We start from the raw sequence: 22868 nt of genomic DNA on the forward strand, positions 1-22868 counted from the left end.
AGAAGTTGCATTTGCATCACAGTGACACATCATTGTGACTCAACGCAGCTTAATACTTCGACACTTCGATCAAACCAAATCTCTGATATCCATGTTTGGTTTGTAAATAGTAGGTTCCTTGTGTTTATGAAACTTCAACGTGAAAAGATATTTTCGATAAACTACTATAAAACTACATGTATTAATTCAAATGTTTACTAATTGTGAAAATTTATCATTTTATTGTTTACCACGGGGAAAAATGTGTACTTTGTAAATGTAATGTTTACTATCTTTTTTGGATTTTGCTGACGTAAACAAACAAAGATTTTCAGCTGTTTCAATTTTCAACAACTGAAACTGTAAACCAAAGTAAATATTGACTTTAAACTGAAAGCATAACCTAAAAAATGCTATGAGTTTTGCAATGTTCCAAACTGTAATAAAGAAATATCCAAAGTCTGTTTTAATTAAGAAAATAATTAGTCTGTGTGTTCGACCATTTAAAGTGCTCGATAAATCTCGCACCTCAAAGAAGGTCTCAAAAATGCAATGACTCACTTTCTACTCTTGTTATGAAATATAATATTGTACTAGAATTTCAAAAAGTCTACTAAAAGTTTTTGCACATAATTGAGGTTAACAAACTAAAATCAGTGTTTAAAAATATAAAGAGCTTTACTGCTTTATGCACAACTATTTCTAAGCTCAAATACAGTCTAAAAAATCAATGGAATACATCGATTTGTTAAGAAGCTCTGTGTTATTTGCCTTTTACTGCTAAAACGTATGGTGAAAAGTAAACTAGATAAACGCAGTCTAAAGAAATCTCAATTCGATTTGGTATATTGAATTAAGTTTTCTTTGTTGACAGTGGAACACAGTATTAATAAGCTGGATGATAGGATATTAGCAGGAAGTGATACGGAAAGCTTTATCCTGGCTTTCCTAAGATTTAAAATAACGTACTTCAATAAAACGTGCATGTAAAACGATTATAATCACAGCATTTCAAAAACTAATGTTAAATCTAAAAATAACATGTTTAACCGATTTTATCACATCAACCGAAATTATAATACATTGCTGTTATGTGTTTTAGTAATCCGTGTAAACCGTTATGATGATTGGAAGACTTAAAGCCGACTTAAATCCATATCGTCCATCATTGTATTTTCTCATATAAAAAAAAAAAAAACATTAGACATTTATTTGAATATGGAAACTTATTTATATAATATTATTTTATAAATAGATGAAATTCAAAACGAAGACGCTATTTTATAACGCTATAATCCACACTGTCCCAAGAGACCGCAACTATCCAGTATGTTACACAATCGACAAAAGTTAATTGTGGACATTCTCAAAGGAATTGGCTCTCAGGCAAATGTATAGTGATGCATTCCCTAGGCTCAAACCATGCGTTCTATATTATGCTTCATTGTCTATGCCCGCCGCGCCTTTAGCTTCTAAAAATGGAGCCATGCAAAGCCGTATAAAATTTCTATTAATATTTTACTACCTATTTAAAATAGTTTAATTCGTAATACATTGCTAGTACTGTAGTATTTATTTAAAATCAAACTATTGCATTGAAAATATTTTTCTTATATTGAATGAAATATTGTTATAATTCTTTTAGCATTTTCTACCGGAATAATGTTAGAAAGCATGACGTAATATAAAATTCAAAGCTTTTTAAATAATAATAGATTATAAAAAAATCTAATAATTAGAATCTTCATGTTTTGAAATGTAGAACTCAAACTGCGTTATAATGTTTAATACTCATACATGATTATTGCGGCTATATAGTGAGCGTGTATACTGTATAACTTATATATATATGATTACAAAAACATATCGACAGACTGAATAATTTATAAGTGAAAAGGGTTAAGCAAGATTATTAAACATAATAATAATCTCGTTTAACCCTTTTCACTTATGAATTATTCAGTGGCAAAGAGGTAGCAAATAAAAAGTTGGAACACATTAATCCTAGCTATTTTAATGAAATTAATGTATAACAAAATTTAAAAGTTCAAAAAGACCAATATATAATAAATTGCCTTTTTGAACTATTAAATTTAGTTATACATTTCATTATTTATTGCCAACATCTCCAATATAGGTTTACTAGCTAGTTTAGTATATACATTGTAATATAAAATCAATGATCTAAGTTTATTGTTGCAAACTAAGTTTGAGTGCTACAGTCTCTAGCGCCGCAGAAAGTCAGTGATGCATCCAATGGATTCATCTCTTGCCAGTTTCCACACCGCAACTGAATAATATTGAGTTTCCAGTTTCATTCTCACGGACTGTATATTAATTTAAATTCCCAAACTGCTATGTTTAAAAATACACACTTTGCATGTGGAGCCTAACAACATTACTGAAACCTATGGAGCTGTTAAAACAAATTTTAATAATATTTTTCTATAAAGTTTTTCTTTTAAAAATAATCATAATCAACGTCAATATTTTTCTTATGTGAAGTTACAACAAATAATCGTAGTATGTGTAAAAAAAAATAAACATTTGATTTTAAATTTAAAATTAAATCGTAGATGTTATGGTTATTAAACCACTTATGCTATGTAATGAAATCATAACAGATTTTAATAAATTGTTTATTTAAAAAAAACTAGTTTCAGGAAGCATACTGGAAGAAGTTTTTAAAGGAAACTAGAGATAAAAGACATTATATCGTAATTCCATTACAACCCACTCCTTATCGAGTTCCGAAGAACTCTTTAATTCAATTTGAATCACTAATTAAAAAAAAACAATTAATTTGTAATCCAATTGCCTAACTTTATTTCTGTAAACGTATTTCATTGAAATTAGTAATTTAAAATTTAGGTACATATTTTTTTAATCAAATATAAGATTGTTTTAACATCGTTAAGTGATCCCATAATCAATTCATATATTTAATTTTAAATGTCCTTTTGATATTAACTAATTGCTATCCTATAGTAATGGCAACTTAATTAATGAAAACATTTTAGACTGATCGACAGTGCCCGATAAAAATGGCCCTTCCCGGAATAGAAACCACCCTAAACTGACCGAATTGATGACGTAATATGTCAAGTGTGTCCGCACAAGCCGTTAAGCCCTATTTTTAGCGTTACTTTATTCGCAAAACCTACGTGTTCCTTTTGCGGAGGATAATTATCTTTGGTCATAAGCTACAAATAGATTTGAACATTGGAAAATGGATTTAGCTGTGAAATAACAGGATGGATAAATTATTTGAAAGACAAATTTTAAGTATGCTATCATTAATAGTTATATAAATGTACATTCAAGTCTAGCATAAAACGATAAAAATACTTGTAACTTGTCATGCATTACAGTGAAAAAGTTAACGTTATTAATCTTAGGACAAAAATTAAAAATCAGCTGACCTGGTTAACTACTATGGTATTTTTTATTTATTTATGTACTGAGTAAAAAAAGTTGTACATCATACGTTTAAAGAGGATTACCAATTCCTACTCTTTTCTCGTTTCGTCATTGTAACATTTAGCACGAATAATTAAGCATTTCGTCTTTACATCAATGATGAAATATACAGTTGTTGTATAAAAACTGTACACTATCTGCATCGCTAAGGTAACATATTTCTACCCCTACTAAAAATATCGATATCAATAAAAACAGCTTTCATCATTTAATTTATGGATTTTCAGAAGTTCATTCTAAAACATGTCTTTATATATTTTTTTTCGTATCCAACTCACAAACTAAACATTTTATCCAACTGTTTACATCAAAGTTTGCAACTAGTACAAATTTTTATTTTGTATTTTTGTAATGATTATACAAATGACTCTTCTACGAATCCAATAAACCTAAATGTACCGACAAGAAATGGAACAATAGTAATTGCCTACCTAGAAATGGGCTATAGACACTGCAATAGTAATGGAGATACGGTGATATCAGTATTCTATACATGTGCAGAGAATACATGCATGGTGCAATGTCTGAGTCGGGGTTTACCCAATAACATTGGGGATGAGACTCTGACGCCGCTACTGCATTGATACCGCTGTCTTATAATGTTTAAAAAAAATTGAATTATGTTATACCCAACTAAATATAATTTGTACTAAACCTTTTTGAGTATTATATTATATGAGTGGTTAACATCGGAATAAATGGAATAAATGGGTTACATTTATTGAGTCACTTGAAATAAATTACCACAATTTATTAGTTTGAATCTAATGAGCTAATTATTAATTGGATATCTTTTGTTTATGATTTTTGAATACTGTGTATTTGGAATGACTATGATTTTCTTTATTTTTTAAGCTAACCTCGTTTTTTTTTTAGGTGAGTTTCGCAGGCAGTAATTGCTCTTTGGTATGTATGAAATGTTAGTATTAAACCTATAGAATGTTTCTTTAGTCAACATAACTATATTTTATTATACTTTATGTGGAGTGATTACCAAATGTCATAGCCAAGCAAGTAACTTGTAATCTGATTAAATAAATGGGAAATATGTATTGATGGTTTATTTAATTATTTAACTGTTTATTTATAAGTGGTTTCAAAACTTAGTCCAGCTAAAGCTTTTAAGAAGAGGTTTTTATGTTATAATTTATACTTTTTATTTAATTTGATAGAAGAATTATTAAAATGTATTCAATAATAAAAACCTCTATCCAGTCCAAATATCAAATGGTACATTGTATTCTATCATAGACATATTTGTAAGTTGACATTGAGTATTTAGTTTTATCACCCATTCTATGTGTAATATTTTTACAGAGTTAAAGATGAAAACAGGAACAAAGGTTTTTTTACTCATACGGCAAAACCAAAAGTCTATATTTATCTCCATATCTAACAATAATGTGTAGTATGTTTGTTCGTGCAAGATGTATTGGAGAAACATGAAGATTGAAGCTTAACATAGAAAAAAGAAAAGAAACACTTAAAACTTTTAGTGTTTTTATAGACGCCTTGTCAAAAGGCACACATGACTCGGGCTGCTTCTATTTACATTTGCTAGACAGAAGCAGTACGACTTGTAGGGGTGACTGTACAGAAGACGAGGGAGACGATAGTTAGTTACAAGTGTTATTTTTAGCAATCCGAATTTTAATTTTTGACTTTTTTGTGAATTAGAGAAGTAATTTTATATGTATAAAATAATGAAATGTTGTTTGGTATAACAGTTAACAAAAGCTCAACGATTAACAGCTACGTTGGTTTCCATGTATGTCTGAATACAGTAAAAGCATTCGCACGTAAAAAAAAAAAAAACACATACAAATAGTGTAATGTTTGTTTATTTTCTTTTAGTTCCAAGTATATATTTATTTTGTATTTGAGATTCATGGAACCGCAGTGCCATGGTAAAAGGGTGTAAAAGTGTTCAGTTTGAAAGTGCTATTGCACCAATAGCCAATTTGTTAACAAGTTCATCTTTACTATAATAACCTAATATTACCTTAAGTACTATGAACACAACAAGGTTGTCAACTAATAGCTGAAGATTTAAGAAATGTACCGCTGTTAAAAATATATATAGGCTGTTTCAAACTTGTTATATAATGTACGTGAATAAGAACACCTAACAAACCTTTTTGCACACGTAACGACAATTCTAGTTTCGGGCATAATGTTACTACGAAAACTTAGTCATAACATTACGCAGTCTTTTTGAATATTTATTAACTACAAAAGGTCCTTAGGATATAAAAATTTGTTAATATAAACGAAAACTAATTAATAAGATTGACTTGAATATAATTTGGTTGCCATTTTGATTGTTGAACTAGAAAATCGAATAAAATGTCAAATAAACTGCATAATGATCACCAGGTCATCAACGATTTATTCCAAAATATTCCTTACCCCTCACTAAAAATAGATATAGGGTGTTTCAAACTTGTTGTATAATGAACACGAATAAGAACACTTTTAAATATAAACTCTTTTCCACCCAAAAAGTGTAGTTTACCTGTAAACAGCACGGCGTGGCGGCGGCCGGTCAGGTTCAAAGGTTCAAGGGGGTGGAGCAGCGCCCACCCTACTGTCTGTTGGACTTAAACTTATTGTTGAGCCGGGCCAATCACACAATCTCGTAGGCCTGTTAACCTCCCTACTAGCATGCTACATATCTAGTGTCTAGTGTCTACTATGTGTCGTATGCAGGGCGATATGATCGATCGAGAGCCGCGCAGTCTCGCAGTCGCTCGCTAACTTCGTCGCTCAGTCTCGTCCGTATCTCCGCGCGCGTCGCACGTCCGTGTAGTTTCATGTAGTTCTGTGTTGTTCTGTGCATTGTGTCTGTTCCGTTTGTTGTGTTGTGTTTGGTTGGTTTGGTAAGTCGTAGTCCGAGTTTTCTTGTACTTTTGGAAAAGTTACCACTTGGATAAGTTTAGAGTTGTGAAATAATTTTTTTTGTAATAATGAGAATTTTTTTTCTCGGTAAGGTTTGTGTTATTAATACAAATTTTTGCACTATGTACTTTGATATTATACTTACAAAATAACAAATATGTAAAATTGTAGGGTGTTTATTTACAAGTGATTTATTTTTTAATGCATCATCTAATTAATTTTTTTATCAATATTTATTTAAATAAATATGCTCATTATTTTGTTCGACGCTTGAAATATTACTTTGTTAAAATTTTTATTTTTAAAACTAATACCGACTATACGTTTACAGTACTAGTAACATATTAGTTGCTAAACATTTTTTATAAAGTAAAACGAACTACTTAGGTAAATTACACAAACATGAAACACAAAATACACCCAAAATAAAATTTTTAGAACAGTTTACATCACAATGTAGCATTAAAAAGACAAAACCTCTAACTCCAGCCGTAACTCTAAGCGGATGATTTTACATCTATCCTGGCACTAAAGAGTGTTTAGAGGCCATTAGGCTCTTATAAAGCAGCACCTCATTGAGGCGTGGCAGATGCGCATACACCTGTAAATGTGAACAAATGGCTGAACTTGTGTTTACGATGTCGACAACACGCTCACTGCCTCTCACTGGGATGATACTGTTGCTCCAATACGGATGCACTCAGATAGTGTTATACTAAGATACAGAAATGTTGAATAACGAGCTAAGACGATTCCAAAGTACTAGGATGATGAGAAACAAAACTAGGCAGCTTAGATAGTATGAAACTAAAATACAGTGGTGGGTAAATATGTTTGTATTGGGGGTGCAAAAATACTAGCTTTGAAATACCGAGAATTTTCAATGATAGTCTACAGAAATACAGAGATATATAAGCTACGTAGATACTGTGAAACTACTGTGTGACTTTTCTAGCCGAACTATTTATTATCTACAGAAAACCGGAGGTTTTAGTTACTGACATGGCACATGGAACTACACCGTGAGACTCTTTAGTACAATATTATTGACATTCAGAGACAACTATCAACTGAGAATCAGAAGGAGTGAGTCGGTGGCTCAGTCGGTAGCGTCGCGGACTTCGGGCCCAAGGCAGCGATGTCGTGGGTTCGGATCCTGGTCACTGCCGATAACATTTTATCAGTACAGTTCACCTTTGTACTGTACCGGCTCACTCCTTGCTTTGCTGTTAACGATCCACGCACGGGCGCTTAGTCTATGTGGACGGGCAAATGCAAGGTAAAAGGGGCCGCCAACCTCTTTTTTTTAAAAAAAAAAAAAAAAAAAAAAAAAAAAAAAGAATCCAAAAGTATTTCTTTACTTAGACACTAATCTACAGACATACTTGAGGTACAAAGCTACTTATGTACACATACTAAACTACAGAGATTTGAGCAGATAGGGTTCATTGTTTTAGTATCTGGTTTGGTAGTACAGAGATACTCAGATCCTTGAAAAGTACTAAGATAGCAGTAACACACCTAAAGTGATAATATTTCTAAAAACTCATAAATTATTTGTAATCGGAATATAATACAGTTACTGTATTTTATTTCTTCATACATAGACTGCAATTGATCTAAATAATTTTTAGGTTTTGTAATGTTACATAGTTTTGGTCAAATAAATCAGACTGCCATTTTGTGTTGAAATACGTGTTTTGTTTACTGTACTAAAACAGCCTATTTCGATAGGAAAATTTAAAACGCGGCTTAGAAGAGGATTTGTCTAAAGATTCCCTTAAGTCTAAAACTGTCCTTCCATTTTCCGCATTTAGAATAATATTTTTAGAATGGAAATTTATATGGGGGATAGTTTTTCGTGTTTTTACATAAATGCTAATTACGTTCATACTTTCTAGACAGAGTTTAAAAATAATTGTACGTTGCTTGGATGTCCCTAGACCCTGCTTTTAATACCCCAGTGTTTGATTAGGTAAAAGATTAAATGTTATTAAATTATAAACTAAATGGATTCCATGATTTGCACACGCTAAGCAATTTAAATCCAAATAGGAACTGTTTATAGGGTTTTAAACGAAATTTACACGTAGTGTAATAAAACGAAATATAACAGTCTAATCGTGTACCTATAAAAGTGTTCATATTCGTCAACAGGCAGATTTCAATGGTAACATAAAGCTAAAATATTAAGTAGGAATTAACTATGGATAAACGTCATTTAAATAAAGTTGTTGTATAGCCCCTTCTATATCGTCATAGCCCGCACTATTAGTTTCAAATTTCACAGAAAAGTTATACTTTCTAGGCATTCTATACCGTATCTGAATTTAATTCTTCACAAGACGTTTTAACTCATACATGTATTGCATTGGTCTCCAATATATATCACACCCCTATTTGCCTGGACTTTTCTTTTAGTACAGCAAACAACATTATTTTTATTATAATCTGACTTCTCCCCAATTTAATTACATCGTCTGACGAAGCAACACCGATAAAGCAATTACTATTTAAGCTGGACTGGTTAAATGTGCTAAACATAGCATTTCATATCGGCTTACAGTCAAAGCGTATTTAAACCTACAAAATCATAATCTGTGTGTCCGCAACACTTGGTGTGATCGAATCAATTGGTTTGGTTACACATCCAGAATGAGTTGAGTTTTCAATATTGATATTTTCTCACTCTTATCTTACATATACGAAGCTGGCCTCTGCTGGTATTTCTATGTTTTATTTTATTTCAATCTTTCTTACAAATAGTTTTATATCAAATTATAGTTATCAAACACCTCTTATAGTGTGGTAGTACGATAAATATTATATATTTATGCACACAAAGCTAAATATAAACATGAAACATAATTTTTTTGGATTTAATTCAGTCGAGCTGAGCCTTGTAGAAGTTAATTAGGTCCCGTGGCCGGAGGAAGCATTGTACAAAGCTACCATCCTGCTTGTATCTGAGAGGGTGAACAGTTTAATATGATTAATCATCTCAAACATAATTTTCTTGAATCTGAGTTTCCTAAGATTTCTACGGACTCTGCTGTTATCGTGTTGTTTAACCTCAAAAAGATTTATAGACAATGTATGAATACTGTAGTGGCTACCAAAAATACTACTGCTGGGACATACTTCCAGTATAAATCAGATACTAAAATTGGAATGTGAACATTAAATTAAATTAAGTGTGAATTGAATTGGGAGTATCTTTCGTAAATCAGCAACGATCGTCTTAGCTTTACATTTAGCTGAACATGTTTGCAAAGTAGTAAGGATGTAAACGTAAAACATAGTTTTCTAACTTTAACCTATATGTTACCATTTGTCAGGGATAGCAAAAGTCTAATGACATAAAATAGCTTTTTAAAGGCATTTTTTGTATCTATATTTAAACATTAATTCATAGGCTCTAAAATATATTGATATTTGTTACGTACAGTTTCTGAAAGAAGATTATGTAAACAATAAACGTTAGACGTTATCAGTATCACACTACTGTTGTTTATTGATGATGGTTTAATTAGACAAGATCATATGACACACGCAGAACAAATGACACGTTCAGCACACAGTTGTTGGTCAGAATACATGTGTGCTCTGAGCAAGGTACAATACTGTTGTATTCTCAATCTGTATACATAGAATTTTTATAAATTATTTTATTTTAGCAATAGTTTTTTAGCAATGGACTTTAATCACACAACGTATTTTTTTTAATTTTTCGAGTAGGGTCATAAACTAGCGAAATGGATTTGACGATGAGTCGATCATTCAATTATCACCCGAGATAATAAGAGGAATGCTTGCTAAATGGACCAAATATGGGTTTAGTGTAATATTACATTACTGAACTATCTAAACTAATACATTTCACACTAAACTATAATTAATAGAATTAGAAGAAGCAAGGGATTAGATCTTGATTGGTCATTCCAATAATCGCCTGTCCTAATGGGGGGATTAGCAATATTCCCCTACTGGGCTTAACAGCAAATGGAGTGTAGAATCAACATCATTTTCTCTCCAATCTCTAAAAGTTAGTCGCTGTTTAAAAAATACTATGAACACCTACACTTAGGACGTATGTTACTCATTTAAATAATAATTCCACTAATACAATATCTATAATATTAAAACGAAACAGTGTTTTTTTATTTCACGATTCTGAATCAACCACTCGACGGATTTTCATGATTTTTGTGTTGAAAGAAAGATAATTTTGAGAACTAGGGAATGTCGAAGCCATAATTTTAGTTTAGGGTCCCAGTTTTTTAGAAATTAAGTTTTAATTTTTTTAAAGTCTAGCAGCCGACGCTAAGATTATAAACTAGCTTTTGGCATAAAATAATTTGCTTAACATAACAGCTGTAAACATTCAGCTTTTGTGTCACAAATTCAGCATTTGGATACAAATAATGTAAAGACATATTTAGGGTTGACTTATTTATACTTTGTGTATTGCTGATCATTGATACGTCCAATTCTTCGGTAAGAGGATGACAGATTATTGAAATATACATAGTAAAATACTAGGATGTTCAAATTATTCTTTTAAGTAATCTTTGTTATCTTCGGTTTGTTTTAGTGCAATATAATTTGTTTTAACTAACAGCTGGTTAAATATAAAATACTCTATAGAATTATGACGTTATTTAATTTACTATGATTTTGTCATTGATTATAGGAAATAAGTAAGATTAGGTAGTAGTCCACCGAGATTAGTAACACCATCGATGTATACAAGTCAAGGCTCTGTACACGAGTCTTAAAAAAGGATATGCAAATTATTTTACTGCTCACCTTTTTTTGGAAAGGGTAGGAAAATCACAATAATTTTTACATGTTTTAATTCATATTGGTGGCTTTTTGTTTACAATCAATGTTTTTGAATGCTTAAACTTTGTTTGGATTAGGCCCGGAAATATTGATGTCATAAAGAAGGAGATCAAGAATCCTCAGGAATACGATTTGAAATTACCACCACAACCTCAGACGGGTTTTATCTAAAGATATACAGATGAATGACATGGATTGAACACAACATCATCAATGACCTAGGATACTGCCATTAGACCAACCGTCCATTTATGAAATCTAAAAAGTTGTTTGGTGTTTGTGAGTTGTGATTACGTTTGGAGGCGCTGAATATTTTATAGTTGATATAAATTAATATAAACTGACATAAGAACTGCACATATACATATCATAAGAACTGACAACGGAATGGATAATAAACATAGAGAATTAATTACGTCACTAGATTTACTAACGTGTTTACGTTTTAAATTCCTTCAACATGTGAACAGTTCTTTTTTTTTCAAATGAATATTATTTTATCTTTGACTCAGCTGTTTACAAAACAAACTATATGTTGTTGATTTTACTTTTCGTTGTTTACACTTATTTATTTAGCAATTGATGCAGTGAAATTGATATAAAGGATATGTGTGGACGATTCGTTTAATGAGGTCAGGACACCAACGTTATAATTATGTGTGCTGTGAATTTTATTGGATGTTTAGTTTTATTTTAGGCGAGTTTCTATTCAGACCTACTGGAAATTGTGTATGGTATTTGTAATTGTATTTGTAGGAATTGTATTGTGGTGATGTTGATTATGGAAGAGGCAGGTATGCGTTGGAATTGGAAGGTGATATCGTCGACTATAGGCCTATACACTTCTCAATTGATAATTACTCTTTCTACTGTAGGCTACAATAACATTAATTTGTCTTTATATGTAAGCTAGCTGTTCTGAATTATACACAGTTTTAACTGACTACTCCCGTACGTAGGACGGGCTATCACCTCGTAATAATAAAAGTTATTTATTTGGACTTACTAAAAGTCTATGTCTTAGGTAAGAGCTTGCAGAAACATTGGTTCCGTAATAGCTATTATACTTATTTACACAAATATTTACCAAAAAGTCAAATGTAAGCTAATATTATATTTTGGGTATATTCTATGGTGTCTGAGTCTATTTCTCTGCAGCTTTTACTTTAACATGTATATGTATACCCAAAGAGCATAATAAAAGACTTGATAAAAATAGTAAACCAATTTATAATACTAAGGGTACGTTTATGTTCACAACACAAGGACATAAGCGAGTCTAACCAAGGGTTAGACAATACAGAGTCCCTAGAGCCAGTTTAACTAGCAAGGCTAGTCTGAGGCGGTTGTCTTTACCATCACACTCACATAGAGGTCAAATTTATGCTAAAAACCAAGGGTTTTTGTTTACAAATTATTTAGTTTCACAACTCTTTAATTAAATTTCATATTTTAGTAATGTTCGTGATATATTTTATTTTAATCTCTACAAGTTTGCTGACTGAATGTCATGAAATTAGTGGACATATTTTGGATATAACAACATTATTAACAGCGTTAGGAATAAAAATTAATCATTTAGAACAAATCTACTAAGGCAGTTAAACTGACTGGTAGAACTGTTTTGAGTATGAAAATATACTTAGTGAGAAAAAATTGTACCCTTTGTTTTTATAGACAATATTATTACTTTGGCTCTTTTGTGTAAACGTGTAGGAGTCACTTTTATTGATGGCTTGAGTTTCGTTAAATTTATGTAGGTTAACTTAACTCATTTGATAAACTTGGATGGAAACACATGTTAAGATAATTCTACCTCCTGAGTTTAACAATCAACTACATACCTTTGAGATACTGTTAATACTGTTCAATGAAATGGTGACCATACATAGTAGGTATTTTAAGCCAAGTATGAATGGAGATGAGTGCAGGATGAGTGGCGCGATCTTATAATCTTGTTAGTGACTAAGGCCGACATTCCTTAGACCCAGCTGTTAATTAATAGCCCATACAGCTAATGGCAACTAAGGGACCTACAGTTTATAGTGGAATCCGAACAAATTTTTCCTTAGTATATACGAATTGGTCTAATTATCAGGATATTTGGTTATAATGATTTTCTTTTATATATGAGGGACTATTGCGAATATTTTTCATCATGATTATAAAGAACAACAGAGTGTTCGCGACAGTTGATCATCTGTAATCTTTTCCTTTAGGCGAGGCGGGGGCTATATACAAGATTATTTAACAAAACCAACCAAATGTATAAAACATACGGGAAATTTATAGTAGTAAATAAGAAAAAAAAACTGTGAAAATTAAAGAAAATTTATATCAAAGGAGAATGCGAACACACAAAATCTCCTAGTAGCCCTAAAAATATAATGTAGCCCTTATAAGTTATGTTTGTTTATGGCTATAAATATGACATTTTAAAAAACCTAGCTGCCAAGCAAGTATTGTTGTCTTTTCCAGTAACCCATATTATAAAATCTAGAATTTGTGTTGACTCGAAAACATATAAAACTATATTAGCGTTAAAATCAGACTCTTTATAAAGTGACAAATACAGATTGGAGCCTTGCAGTGCTATCATGATGTAGAGCCCAGGTATTGTATACATTACCCACAGACTGCATAGATCACATAGTTAGCCACTGTTGGACATGTAATGCCGCTTGCGTGATCATGTGGACAAAGTTTGTCACAAAGCTGGCGTGTTATGGGGATAAGCGTGTTTAGAACTTTAGTCAGTTTGGAAATAGCTTCCTGGCTTTTAATTATCCTCAAATGACTTCTGAGTTCAAACATATAGTAGAAACGTACAGTTATGGGAAATGTTACCAATAAAGACATTAATGTGATCGTAATTAATTATATTTATTTATATTATAGACATATAGTATACAAATCATTACAAAAACACAATTATTTTACCAAACACACTTTTTTACATTCATGATACATAACAAACCACATTGCAACCAATTGTGTTTGGATTTTTTGTTGTGGAAAAAAATATGTTTGTTTTTCATTGACCTTATACAACAGATATACTCATTCCATGCTACATAAATAACTCCACAGCCATACTCTCAAAACTCATTTGATCATTTATCTAAAACGTTTATATATCAGATGTGCAGATGTGCGATTACCAAAGTACTGATAAAACGTGTTACTAAATCTACTTCTGACGATCGAAGGATCAAGGGTTTAAGGATATCCCTCTTCCTGATACATCGGCTTAGAGCTCAGAAACGAACTTTGATAAACAAGACAACCTCACTGTGTTGCTGAGAAACATACGAATATAACAAAGATTGTCCTTAAAAATTTTAGTACCTAACTAAATATAAATCCTCAATCAAACCGTTTATCAATAAGCATTGAGTATTTATAAATTCATTACACAGCTCTACTTCATACAATGTGTATGAGTGATTGACTCTGTGTAGATGCATTGCAAGACTTAAGACGTGACTAGATATGATGCTGGTTAATTATCAAGCTTAGGTCGCTGGCTTAGTTGACGTAGTGACGTCATCGCCTGACTAAAACCAGCTGTTGCGTCAAACGTGGTTATTTATGGGTCTCTGGTTAAGGAAAACACATTACACGTATAGTTGTCATAGCAGTGTGTTATAAATGTTACATCTGATATATTTACTAGATACTGCATTTATAATTTTAATTAACAAACATATCCCTCGAAAGTAGATATAAACCTATTTTTTTTTTCAATATTTATACGTTGTTGGCAGTTTCATTCTCAATTTCAAGTAGATTTTATATTATCCCGTCCTGGGAGTGGCTTAAATGTTACCCACAATAATGCAAGTACTGTAATTTGGTACCAAACATAAGATAATTGAAGGAGTCAAAATGGAATCGAGAAAAATCTGTTAATTTGTTATTTCAACAATGTAGATAGGCAGAATAAGTTGCGAGTAGAATCAGTAGTATTTTAAATCAATTATTTGGTATATCCATTAAGTCATACTGTTCTAGTTTATCAGTCTAAGGAGAAGTATTCCTGCACATGCGTGTAAGCGCAAACTGTACCAAAACTAATTCAAAATTATATTGAAGTGATTTTTACAAAATCAGTATCCTTTGAAAAAACGTGGAAACCTTGAAAAAAGTCAAGCTAGATCACTATAGAACAAACAATTAAACGAAATGGTCGTCTTTAAAATTCGAAAATATTAATTACGGTCAAAGGTATTTTTTTAAATACAACTATTATAACCACTATATATTATAATTTCGTTTCTGAATTGAGTTAATCCTTCGCAATGTAAGTCTTTCAATGTAAGTTTTCACTCACTAGCTTATCACCAAACGATCTTAATTTGTTTACCCTATATTGAGTATAGACAATCTTGTAAATATCATTCAGTTTAGTCACAAACTTTTTGAATATACGAATACAAACAAAATTTAAGTCAAGAAATAAATTATTTGCTTGCATTCCATTACTGTTCATGTAATATAATATTCAGTATCAATAATCAGTCCTACGTTATCTTTTTTAACCTCTTTGTTTTCTATTTTTCAATTTTAATTAGTTACCAGATGTAATTAGTATCCATTTCAATTGTTTATCTACATGACTCATTCATTAGAATAAGTTCTACTTTTTTTTTCCATAATGACTTTTTACCCTTACCTATAAAATATAATCAACTTATTAATTAGCACACATTTATTTATTCTAAGGAATGTATTGCGGTCTGTTGGTTTTTGTAAAATAATAAAGCTAACAAATTACTGCCATGTGGTAATATTTCTGCTATCGATAGTGGACTTAGGTTCGGCTATTTGTTGAAACAGCTACACGTTACATAACATTATATTATTCAAGAACTAGGTTAGATATTATGCTTTGATTACATTAATTATACAAACAGTACCTAATTAGGTGATTAAACCATACTAATTAATTCTGTATGAATTCTCTGTTTGCAATGCGTTACCACTTCAGAGGGATGCTATTACCATCACATCTAGGTACGTCACGGGAACGGTTACTACGGACGAGGATATATCACGGACCCACTGTTTAACATGTAATGTCTGCGTGACGTGTTGTAGGGCTAGTCACGTGATCACGTTTATAAACCGTGTCATCAAAGAGATAAGACCGACTATAAATAACAGTTATGCTAGTTATGGAACCTATACAGGTCAAAGTAGTAAATATCTCTGAACGGATTTCTTTTATGGTTGTGTATACTAATGCTTTGAATGGGGTGGATTGTTTATCACCCTCTATTGTGTAATTTTGTTGCCTGGACATCGTGTGTTCTTGACGATTATGCCAATATATTTAGATTGTCTAGTAGAGGTAAAATGCCCCAATACTAGTCATTGAGATTCATACGCCATATCAAAATCGACATAGAGGCCTTAAGGATCACGGTATTACCGTATCGATAAATATTTGGGTGGTTAGTGGGATTTGAAAGAACGACCTAAAGAAGCTAAGGTTGACCAGATCCCCCAAAATCTATTTCTTTCAGAAAATTCATAAAGTTATCCGATTTCAACTATCCTTTTCAGCAAAATAACTTCGACTAACTTTGATGTTAAGTTAATAATTTTTATCCCTACCAAATATTTTATTTGTAAAAAAAAAATAAATAAATAAAAATGTAAAATACTGAATTGAGATTTTTTACGATCTAAATGTATTTGAGTTTGGGGTGATGGATAAAAAACTTATTTAACCTGCATACGCATTATGTGCAACGATAAGAAAATGCCTAAGTTCTGCAATACGGTAAATATACTCTTCAAATTTGAAAGGAGATCAAAATAAATTATTTTAATTTCCTTCTGAAGCAATTATAAAATAACTTATGAAAGTTTTGCTGGTTCTATAACATTTAAATCAGAACACACACAGTAATTGTGATACTATGAATGATACTTTGCAAAGACCAATTCCGTTTCTTCTCCAGTTTAACTTTCTTCAAAAGCACACCTGGTTCTTAACCTTTCTCTAGAAGTTTCAACTTTGACTCCATCTCATTTAAAGATGTTTGTTGAGTTGTATTAAATTGCTTGTGTTGCTAAACAAAATTGGTTGTATTAATTTTCAGGAGGTAACTACAATTGTGTCTAGCAAAAGTTTTTTTTTTAGATTAATGGTATTCATGTACTTTAACTTCTGTAAAAGTATAAATATGTTGTTTCACACATAAGTTATCCCTAATAAAATAAGAGTAGTTCACTTAACGTGAATACGGACTAAATAAAGTTCTATTGCATTCTTTCTTTGTATCTCTATAGCACCGTAACCGTAACACTTGAGCTTATCTTACTATAAAAGTCGAGTGTACTAAGCCCATACAATGTTTATCTTCTTTACTGGTATTTCACGAGCCATAACCATGTTTATAGGGGCAGCACGAAATTTTGAGCATGTAACATTCATTACTAAGTTCTGTATTGGTAGCCTAAGAGTTGTTGCTACAAGGAACAAACAAGCGGATTTTATGTAATTTTTCTAAATCCTGTAAAAAAATTATAAATGATACTATGATATATCAAAAATCTAAAACTTCACATAATTTACCCTAGGGTTGCAATGTATGATATATGTTTTTGGAATCGGATTCCATGGTAATCGGTAAGGGTGAAAAAACACAATATTTTGTGTATACTTTTGAAGACAAATGTGTGTTTTATGAAGAAAAAAACAGTGATTACACGGTCGTATTGGATCGGTTATTCCAAATTATTTTCAGTAATCCATATTGCATGGATTTGTACTTAAAACTTAAACTTGTAAAAATACAAGATTGTTGAGATTATAAATGTATATACATTTAAGCAATAGTATCGAAGAAGAAAAGTAAAAAAAATATACCTAATTGTATGCACGGTTAAAATCCAGAACGTTATATTCAAATAGACAAGTATACTTGGATTAATGTAATTGTGACTGGGCTACTAGGTTTTTAAATACAAGTTTATTAGTTAAAAATTTTCCCTAGTGCAAATCAAAGGTTTATACAGCTTCGATATTAGGTTTGAAGTACCTAATATTACAAAAGCAATTCAGACAGCCACAGTATATTGTAATAAAATCTACTTCAGAATTTAATCATTCCAACCTCATTTAGCATGCAATGCAAATATTATGTGACATGCGAAAATTTATATAATTGTATTCCATAATAGTGTTGACCATGTCATGTAAATAAACTTTGCTGATTGTCGGCTTTAATTCCGAATTTACATTTACGCTTGGTTTGAAGAATATAATTAAAGGTTAAATAAATTAAAAATCTGATTTATTTTTTTTTCTATTTGCAGCCAAATGGGTTTGAGCAATAGCAATATTAGCAAAACTTTGTTCTTCGATTTGAATCATGCTAATTACTTTGTCAAGTCCCCTTTCAGGTCAGCTGGTATGGTCGATAGGCTATCAACTATCAGACCTATAACAACATTTAAATTATAACACTACAACAAACCAAACAGGATAATATGTTTGGATATTATCTAAACAGCTGATGTTGGTGCATGCACAAAACATGTTTTGCTGGTGGATAGCACAACGAAAATATCGAAATAATTATTTATAAAATTTTAAGTTAGAAACACATGAAACTGATTTTTTTATTAGAGTACGCCCCTTGATGTGCAGTTTTTCAAAATTAAACTCCAGGACGATCGACGATGTCACTATGTAAAACATTAACTCAATGATTTTAATATTATTTTTAACAAAACATTTCATGTATAAAAGATTTATTTACATTCCCAAGAGAGTTAGATTAAAACCTAGTTTATTAGTGCATTATAGTAACAATTCAATAATATATATTTTAAAGTCCACTGTATGCAATTTAACCTTATCACGCACTTTTGTTGGTAAATTTCCTAGGATTATTAATATTGCATATATTAAACAATATATGGAATAAATTAAAATATAATAATTTAAATAAAATAATAATTTGGTCTTTTATGTTTTAATTGAGTAAATCTCAGCTTTTTTAAATGTGTTCAAAAATTTCTTGTTTAGAGTTTTACTAGTTTGATGGAAAAATAAAGTAAAATGCCTCGGTCAAATTCTGATTATCTCCAATGATGAGCTGTTTGGTTGATCGAAATTAATTCCAATTGTAGCATATTTTTTAGGCACAGTTGTCGTACTCTCCTCTATGCCACATTTTAAATTTTATTAAAGTAGTAAATAAATAGCATACAAAAGTAATAAACTATTATTCTATTACTTTTGAAAGACATTTATAATTTATTGTAAAAATTAATATTCACTGATTTTAAATCAATTTACCGTTAACTAAATTAAAACATCCAATCTTTTTTATGGTCCATATCATGACAAAATGAGTCAACCTCTAAGACAAACTTAGGTTTTTTATGTTTTTACACTTTTGCATTAAATAGTACCAAATACATTAACAGTTTCCCATTCCGGCCAGCCTATATGATTATTCTATATCCGAGCCTGTGTGTTATCTAAGCTTGTTCGCGTCGCCTCTTGAGCACTAGAGGTCCACAGGTTATTATTAGACACACCAGGTGGTTTACCAACTCTGTCCAAAATACACACCATTATTGTGGCCAGGGTAAACAAGGTTCCTGCTGAACTTATTAGTATCAAAGGTGTTGTACTGTCTACCTCTAAACATTCAAATACTGCCTAGTTATTGTAGTAGAACAGTTTAGTAGTTTAGTTATGTGAATGAGTTAAATGTTGAAGTTGTATCTTAAAATTCGTCCATGCTACAAGTAAGGGATTTTTAGTTTTTGCGTCACTTTAAGAAACTTAAACTGAATTGTAGTTAGCAAGAGACCTAAGATAAACGTGTGTGAATAGATATCGAACGTATCAGCATATTACGAAGGATTGTCTCAAAACTATCGACAATACCATTTTTTTTTTTTTACATGGATCATTCCATGTCCTCATGTTTCGTTTACGTAGATATTACAGTACTATAACTAAAACTGTTTAGTCACTTGAAAATTGTATATCTTTCGATTTTAATTTGCCTTTCTGTGGCAGACATATCTCCTTCAATCTGCAATACAATATGAAGCTTTGAACATTTTACTAGTGCAAATGTTCGATTGCCAATAGACATTGACAATAGATGTATCAACATGGTGTTAAATAGTCAATGCTAATATGATTAGTGTAGTAAGTGTCGTCTGACTTACGTAATGTGTGACAACATTCAATAATCAATGTGGAATGTTCGGTTCTGTTTTCAAACTAAAATGAAACCATGAGATAAGTTTACGGTCATAAATATGATTGTATATTCCATCACTAGGGCCTAAAGTGACTCTTTTTGACCCGAGGTCAAGTTTTATGATCGAGGTGAAGCCGAGGTCTGAAATTGAGCGAGGGTTAAAAAGTAAATTTTTGCCCGCGTGGTGAACTACGGAACTACTAATTTTTAATCATATTGCACCTTTATTTGAACAAACTATGTTACAAAACATCATTTAGAGTAACTTCTCAAAACTACTTATAACTTGTTTTCAATTTAATTTCCTAATGGAAAAAGCAGCTGTTTAGTAAGTGATTAATTCATTTGTCTTTTACGATTGTGTTACAGTACATTATACCATCAATATGTTGAGCAATCGACAACAATAGGCCTGACCTAAATAAATCAATTGAAATAACTTCGACTGTCGAAGTTATTTACAACTACTGTATTCGACTGTCGATAGAAATTTACAACTGTTTACATCAGCTGATTTTTACTCCCTAGAGACTAAAAATGATTTGTTCTCACTAGAGAGTAAATATCACACTTTAGACCCGCAACACATGCATTAAAAACGACCGTTTTCGCTACAGTATGATGAAAAAGTAATGTTTAAGCTAATCATGTTAATAAATCTCACTTTTAATTAATTTACAACAGCTCAAGAAAGATAGTTGCAGTAACGGAATGAAAGGGTGAGTCAGGGGAGGGTTCTATAATGAAGTGAGGGGGTTTATACCGAGACGACGTTACATGTACAACATTCCTAAGGGAACTTAGTTGTACAAGGTTGGCCGGCGGCGACTGTCTGCCTTCCATATTACCAAGACGATTTACCGATTAATTAAAACAAAATATAACGTTTAAACTTTTTAATCAGTCAATTATTTGTGTTGGGAGGTATATTGGTGCCAAAATAACAGTATGGCATGTTAAACGATACAGCCAAAAGATCACCAGTTCGATGCTAAGAAGAAACAGCTGTGCTTTGATGGTTTAGAATTTAGTCTTGTCCTTGATGATTTGGATTTTAACACATATTCCTGGGTAATTAAACAAATTAAATTAGTCAGTGAAAAAGCTACGTATCAATTCGATTCATTCTACACTCATCTTGCATTCCTATTTTTCATAATACACGCATCTAGGAAGCATTATCCTTTTATCCTGTAACTAATGTACCTCTATATTTCTTCATATAAGATCAAAGTTTGGCCGATCTTTGTCATGTATTACATAGAAACGATTGTTTTAGGAAATCATAAAACGATAGGTTTAACATTTTTATTCTTAATGTATTGAAATTTTAGACTTTTTCAATTTAAAATATTTTTTCAACAAACAACAAAGTTTCAAAGCATTGTATCAGGTTTCCCAGCTTGTATGAAAAAATAACAACATGAATTTCCTTTAAGCCGTTTAAGCTGGAACCCTATTCAATGAATACTAATGAACGCACGTTCTTTACCATGCCTCTGTTGTAAAGAATTAACCTCCTTGCAATTATTTTGAAACGAGCCAAAGAGTTTTAATTAGTTTGTAAATCTTGCTTTATAAATTTTTAAGTTGCGATTACAAACTTAATCTGTAATTTTGTGGCTCAATATAATACACGTTCTTGTTCTGTTGTGAGATATTATTAAGTACACGTTTTACGCATTATTTTATTAAGTTTTGTTTTTTAACTGGGTGTGGGGGGATGGGGTTGGAACGTTTGTGTCATTTTGTAAATTAAAAAACATATTTTTATTATTTCCAAATGACTTTTATTTAGAATTTTTTAACCCCCCCCCCCCCCCCAAAGCAATGCTGAAACTAATATTTATCTACACCACGTATAAAGGGATATACGTATTAAAGAATTAAACAACTTAAATGTAAAGGATACTTTAGAAATATAGAATGTTGACATAATTTAATGAACAATATACGAACGTCACTGTAAGGTAAAATTAATATTAATAATATAGGTAAACAGTCTAACTCAGGAAAAAGGTTTTTTTTATGGGAATTACAATAGAAACGAAATCGAGATTAAATTGTTTTTATAAATCATTTTGAACAAGATATCCGTGATTTTGTATTTTCCCCAAAACCTTTTTATATTTAGATCATTACTACCGTTCTTTATGAGACTTAGTATGTTTATTTTTTTGTTGTATTTTGTTTACGAAGCAATTTAGTAACTTTTGTAATAAAAAAGAATTGATTCTTGATTTTGACTTTTTTAAACCCGTAGAAAGATTTTCCAGGGTATTGACGTTTACTTATGGGACATTTTGTATACAATTTCAAACACAATGGACCAATTAAAGTTTTAAATACTTACAAATAAGTATGCGTGACACATAATATATTTATATGACAACATTTATGTGAAAACTAAGCACATCATCTAGT

The 22868-nt window shown here is 31.1% G+C and overlaps 1 protein-coding gene across 6 annotated transcripts in view; it reads left to right on the forward strand.

The window, feature by feature from the left end:
- Positions 1-22868, forward strand: part of LOC128994290 (cAMP-specific 3',5'-cyclic phosphodiesterase) — a 721667-nt gene that overhangs the window by 298794 nt on the left and 400005 nt on the right. For 2 of the 6 annotated variants that reach the window (XM_054418709.1, XM_054418710.1), the window contains exon 1: positions 6221-6338. The exons of the other annotated variants lie outside the window; for them this stretch is intronic. The gene's annotated coding sequence lies outside the window, so the exon portion shown is untranslated. Of the gene's footprint in view, positions 1-6220; positions 6339-22868 lie in introns of those variants that run through there. 6 annotated transcript variants of the gene reach the window in all.

The sequence above is a fragment of the Macrosteles quadrilineatus genome, unplaced genomic scaffold (genome assembly GCF_028750875.1).
Source record: "Macrosteles quadrilineatus isolate MER2022 unplaced genomic scaffold, UCM_ALF_1.0 Scaffold_5__1_contigs__length_97177068, whole genome shotgun sequence".
NCBI classification, from domain to species: Eukaryota; Metazoa; Arthropoda; class Insecta; order Hemiptera; family Cicadellidae; genus Macrosteles; species Macrosteles quadrilineatus.